We start from the raw sequence: 7,006 nt of genomic DNA, 5'->3' as shown, positions 1-7,006 counted from the left end.
TCTCCATTTTATCTAAATTGGGCAATGCATAAACATATCAATGCAGCATGACATATCAATTTACACATATTTCGTGGAATACTCATCTTTTGGATCGAGATTCATGTCCTGTAATCGCCTGTGTGGCTCATGTCATACATGTAGGCATCTGTAACCGAGGCACTACCACTGTCATGATCACTCTGAAACTCCCCATTCACAGTCATTTAAAATAGGGGTACTGCTATCCCTGTCACTATTGAGAAGGTGCCATCTCTTGTCACTCTTTCTGTACTGGACAATGCGTAGTACCAGTGGCATATCATATTTCCACTTACAATGTATCTTGCCGTTGCGTTTAATGCTGAATTTTCGATTTGCCATGCACCATGCAGCCCGATCGCTATCGGCATTACCGTGTGAACATGGTGGAATAAAACGTGCAAAACACACTGATCTCTATAGTAATAGGCTGGATAGCGGATTGAGGGGGTGCAACTGTACGGTCACCGGCCGCCATCTTGCGAAGCTCAAAACATTGCCGTCCGCGACTCAGCTGCATATTCTACATGCGCCTTTGCGTATCATTTTTGCGGTGTCATGCCCGCCTGCTGTGGTTATGGGTGTACTGCCCGTACTGGCAAAGCACCGGGGACGACATTTCACAAGTAAGTGACTTAGTTTTACAAATAAATGTGATTTATTAGTCCACGAGCGGGGCGACAAAACGTTGCTGTTGAAGCATCTGCGCGGCACTTTGTGACTCGTATCTCAAGATCTAAACGTTAAACTTTAAGCAGTACGTTATCTGGATAGAGTCATTCTGATAGTCCAGACTTGCTGCTGTTCACGGGTATGATTTCGGCACGCAGCAGGCGTTGAAGCGCGCTTGTCAGGTGTGGGATCTACGGCTCAGTTTGTTGCTCACGGTATCGACGGTTGCTTGCTTGGATCAGCCTTGTCATCCCTGCAGTAACTGATGGCATAAATTGTTCAATGCAGGTTCCCTCACAGCCGCCCACAACATTTAAAAAAGTGTGTGGTGAATGTCAGCGAAAGGACTGGACGTCGTCGAGGACATTGCTGGTCTGCAACAAACATTTTAAAGACAGGTGCTTCGACAGAACGGGGCAAACCGTTCGACTGAGGCCTGACGCTGTGCATAACAAGTTCAACTTCCCAGAACACCTCCAGAAAGTAATAATGCATGCGTCATATGTTGAGGCCGGATTTATATGCACTAAAAGCTGGTTGAACACACATGCATGAAAAATTCATTAATCTTGCTCAAAATATGCACCTCTAGAAATTCACTTGCATGCAATTAAAACATGCAACAAATTCACTGGGGCAAAATTATCTTACGCTTAAGCATAGATCGAGAAGTTACCCATCGAACGGAACTCCTTAGGAAGTTACCATGTGAAAAATGTAACTAAGTTAATAACGAAGTTATTCAGCCCGAGATGTAACTCGCAGTTACGAAGTTACTTAAAAGAACAAGTTACTCTCAAGTTACTTCGGACACAAAATAGCACTACACAGGTGCAGCGCGTGTGAGCACTTGAGTTTGACCCTGAGTTGCCTGCGTTGAGTTTTCGTTTATGTCCAACAATGCGAACGCTGTGCATCTTATTCCCTGTGGGCACACAATGGTTCAGCTTCATTTCAATAGCAGCGGTTCTTACTTCCTGAACAGAATACTGTCATTGACTGAACATCACGTTTTATTACATAAAATGCCATGGAAGAACCGGAGAGAAAGCAAGAAAACAAGTGGACGTGAGTGAAAAGCGAATTAAAAGTAACTTGGAACTTAGTTTAAGTTACTTTGGCAAAGTTACCTGAAAAAGAAAAGAGTTCCTCTGAAAGTTACCACGGCGCAAAAGTAGCGAGTTAAGTTATAAGATACCAAAAAAAGGAACTTAGTTATAGTAATGAGTTGCCTCGAACTCTGGTTGAAAGTGTGTATTTGCATGGAAATCTAGCCTCTATGAATCAAGTTCCCTAGCTAAGAGTTTCAAGCGATGGTTGATGATTGGAACCAGTACTGCATGAAGGGCATCTTAAAGCTGCAACTAGTCCTATATATGAAAACATTCCTGAATAATGCATTCATGAGAGAACTGATGTTCTGAGGCTGGAACATTCATATGCAGTTAAAAGCCACTCCATATTGGATAGGACAGTACTAAGATGGGCAAAAGTATATAAAGAAAAGGGTATTGCATGAAAATTTTGCCTAACATGCCAACTCGTATTAGTGGGACATACAAACACTCCAGCCACATGTCTCTTTGGTGCGTTCCAGCATGTTTACTTTACTTAGAGACGATAAATAATATTTCAACCTCCGAATGTCTACTCTTTATTCTCCCTGCTTAAGTTTGCGACAACATATGTTTGAATGCAGCCCAAATGAAAACAATGTCATCCGTCTGATGAAAGAAGTTTCCCAGTGCTACAGCAGTATCGGACTGTACCACCTTGCCAAGGAATATATACAGAGAAGGTGACACCCAGGCCTCATCTGCGAAAGAAATTGTCAAGGTTGATAATATTCAACAACCGCTCATGCACTCTGCCCACTTACCTGGTTGACTGCTTCAAACTTGCTGTTGCAACTGGTCTTGTGATACTTTGATGTTGGAGCTTTCACCACAAGACCGTGCTACTTAGCCTTTTTATAACTTATTCACTCTACCTCTAGTCATTTTGAACTGTCTTTATCGCCATTTACCTCCCCAGTGCACATATTTCTAGTCGATATGTTTTTAGCGTCATATAGCCTTTATATCACATACTTAATATCATTCTAGTCATTTGGAAGTGCTGTAGTGCCATTGAGCATTTCGTTTCATAACTAGTCATATCTAAACTTCCTGTGCAAAGCATAATGTTTATACCCAAGCATACTAAGGTGGTTACATAAACAAACGTGCCAAACATTGCTGAGTGCCGATAGTCAATTCTGAGAATACTGCTCCCTGGCATACCACATCCCCGAGCAGAAAGGAAATGGGAGAAACACGAGAAGCAACACGGCTGCACACGCTGACAGACGACAAAGGAAACGTAACACAACAAATACAACACCACACAAAACCAGAAATCACATAATCGAAGTTCAAAGTACAAAATTGGAACGACACGACCTCACACGAGTACAAAATAGACAGGAAATAACATGTATGTGACGGGATGTCACACAAAAAACGTAAGGAACCCAATCAGGAAGGATTTCTGCAGCGATCCGTGGCAAAATTTTAGCGAAGCAGCAAGGGAAGCGCTCACAAACAGCAAAACTTGTCCCAGCTTACATGCATTCCAATGGGCTGCAATGGCTCTTTTGAGCACCGCAATATGGCGGCCGGTTGGCGTACCCTTTCCCGCGATACCCTCACCCATCCGCTATCCAGCCTTTATACATAGAGATCAGTTGCAAAACACTATATAAATTTCGGCGACGAGGTTCTCACGAATCCGCGGCCATCCGCCTTGCGGTGAGACATTTCATAGACCCTACTTTTTCCTGCATTACTACATTTCGTTACTGAGCGCATCGGTCCATCATGTCTGCATATTCAATTTTTTTCAATTTCAATTCATTGTAATTCCGCTAAAGTGGGGGAGGTGGGCTCACAAAAGGTACATTGTAGCTTGACGAAGGCCCTAGACTCCTAGAGTCGGAGACGCGTTGGCATTTTACATACACTGCATATACATACAATAGACATGAAAAAACATAGTTAGCGAAAAAAAAATCAATGCAGAAGGGTTCAAAAAACACTAGTATGATGTATAAGAGTAGACGGAAGAAAAATACATGTTTTACAATAATCACAGTGCAGAAAGGTGCAATAAGACTAGGATAATGCATCACACAAGTGTGTAGGAATAACAAGCTTACTAGCAAATTCTCACGAATCAAAGAATAAATTTTTAATATGTTTCTTCGCAGGCATGGTGGATGACGGAGAAAAACCCAGCTGGTTAAGTAATCGCGGCAATAACACATGCAGAAAGGCTTTGCTCTCCATAAGATGTGCGTGTGCAAGGACAATACCACACAGTGTCACCTATAGTGTTGTAGCCTTTGGTCTTTGGCGAAAGCCTGACAGTCGAGAAGAAAGCATTGTTGTTGTTTCTCAGAGACGCACTATACATGCAGAGTAATCTGTACCCGAACAGGTTGGCCAGTGGAACTATGCGGTATTGGTGAAATACATTTTGAGTTGCTTGGCGTCCATCAGTGTTCCCAATAATGCGTATACATCGTTTTTGTATAGTCTGTATCATGTAAATGTTAGACAAGGTAGTGCTTCCCCAAACTAGATGGCAGTAGTTAAGCAACGGTAGGAAAAGTGCATTAAAAAAAGTGATTTTTACTTTGCATGGAAGAATGTCTTTTATTCTATGCATTTTTCCTGTGACATTCGCGAGTTTGGAACAAAGGTGGTTTACATGGTTGTCTCAGGACAATATTTCTTCAAAGTGTACCCCTAGAAACTTTATTTTGTCAACAATTTCGATCTGGCAATTGCCCAAATATAAGCTGAGAACAGCGGCTAGGGTTTATTCTTTGCCCTGAAGATAACTGCCTTGGTTTTCGTCGGGCTTATTCGAAGTGAATTGCTTTCGGCCCATTAATTTATTTTAGCTAAGATATCATTTCCCTCTTTTATTACTTCCTGAGGGGTCCGTCTTGCGATAAGTATAGTCGTGTCACCGGCGTACAGAATGAATTTTGCCGTGTTTGATATCTTAGCTATGTCATTAACATATAAACTGAAGAAATATGGTCCGAGATGCTACCTTGTGGCACGCCTGTGTATATGGTAAGCGCATCAGACACGGTTCCCCCCAGTACTACTTGCTGCCTTCTATTTTGTAAGTGTGACGCGATAAGACTTAATGGTAGGCCCCGCACTCAGTAGTGCAGCCAACGTCAAAGGCCTTGGAATAGTCTAGAAAAATAGCTAGTGTTATTTGTTTGTTTTCTATGTTAGTTATAATTTCATCCTTTGCATGTATGAGTGCGAGCTTTGTCGAACGCCCTGGTCTAAAGCAGAATTGTTGCTCCTTGATGATAGCATGTTTATCTAGAAATAAAACCAGACGTGCGTGGATTAGGTTTTCTGGAGCCTTCGAAAAAACAGGCAAGATGGAGATAGGCCTGTAGTTTGTAAGCATGTTTTTATCGCCCGATTTGAAAAGAAGGGTTCAGATTTTATATCTACCGCCCCTACCATTTTTCCTGGACAAGCCGGGGAAGCCTCCTGTTCCATGGCGGGAATGGCGTCGGATGTTTGACAACTACTTGCAACGTGTTGAAGATAGAAGATTTAGGCCCGAAAAGAAGAGAGCGATGCTTGTGGATGCAGTTGGGACTGAATTACAACGCATATCACATGCACTCCCAGCACTATGCATCGAAGATTTTGTCTCCGCGTTACGATGCCTCTCTACGACATGCGATTTTGGAGTCGATTTCGACGAAGCCCTTCGTGATAAACTCGATGATGAGGCACGACACACCAAAGTACGAGAACAACTACAGTTGGAATGATCCACGTTATCACTTGACAAGGCTGTCACCCTTGCTACTCAAGTCAAGCAGGCACTAAACGAGGCCAACAAGATGCAAGATGACGCCCACGAAGTAAACAATCTGCAAAAAGGGGGACACTTTGGGCGAAAGAAGAAACTGGCTTCGGCGAAGAAGAAATCCAGCGGTTCATCTACTTCGAAGCGATTGTGTTGCCGATGTGGCAAAAATGACCACAATGCAAATTCCTCACACTGCAAAGCAAGAAACCGTGAGAGCACGAAATGCCACAAAGTGGACACTATGCAGCAGTGTGACGAGGTGAAAAAGATAAAGCGGACACTCGTGAAGTAGTCGAATCAGAGGAAACTGAAGAAGAGAATTTGTGTTTGTTAAAAGTAGACGGCCCACGGAAGAATACGATTACGGTGAATGTGGGCATCAGTTGAAACCGCAAAAATTTCTTGGTAGATACTGGACCATCCGTTTCCATTTTGCGACACGATGACCTTTTACTGCTACTGACCCTTTACTTCTTGGGGAGAGCACGTCCTTGAGACCGGCATGCGTCAAACTGCTTGACTACTTACGCAAGCGAATAGATGTACTGGGATGCACATTATAGGATGTCAGGTACAAAGGGAAAGAGGCTTCGATTCTGTTCTACGTTGTGCCCAAGGGAACGTCACTTTTGGGATGGACGCTTTCATGGCCCTAGAGATTACCAGGGGTGCAACACTGAGTTGCCTACAGACCCAGCTTCAGGAAGATGACTCTAGTCACGAAGAGATCCGGCGAGAATTTTTAAGTTCTGCTTCCTAGCACTAGGACTGGCTAAAGGGTTCATGCACTACATTGAAGTACGAGAGGATATAAGCCCAACCCGAGCAAAGTATCGACCACTACCACAGGTTATCGAGGATGAAATAGACTTGGAAGTCCAACGGCTGCTTGAACTTGATGTGATCGATCCGGTAGATGTACCACAGTGGGTATCACCTGTAGTCGCTGCAAAGAGGAAAAGAGCTGCAGCAAGACTGTGTAAGACTGTGCGTCTAGCTGACTGAAACTAAACAAACGAAAAATGTACATTTCGCTCTCCAGAGGTGTATTGTAATGGATACCAGATTTCAGCACATGGATTGTGCCCATTTCAGTCAAACGTGTCCGCATTACTGGACCCTCCTGCTCCAACAGACCGCCGTACGCTACGCTCTTTACTTGGATTGATAGGACTTTACTCCAAGTTTATTGCGAACTTTGCAACTGAGGTGGAGCCTCTGAGAAACCTCCTACGAGGAGAAAAGCCGTTTGAATGGTTTGAATGGATGCACAACGGTGCTTTGAAAGCATCAAACGTCAACTAAGTGAGTGCCCTGCATTAGCGATGTTCGACGGCAGTTTGCCCACTATCGTGATCAGAGAGGCATCAGGATATGGCTTGGGTGCTGTCCTACAACAGCTGCACGGAGATTACCT

This window comes from Ornithodoros turicata, unplaced genomic scaffold (genome assembly GCF_037126465.1).
Source record: "Ornithodoros turicata isolate Travis unplaced genomic scaffold, ASM3712646v1 ctg00000907.1, whole genome shotgun sequence".
NCBI classification, from domain to species: Eukaryota; Metazoa; Arthropoda; class Arachnida; order Ixodida; family Argasidae; genus Ornithodoros; species Ornithodoros turicata.
This window is presented reverse-complemented; position numbering follows the sequence as displayed.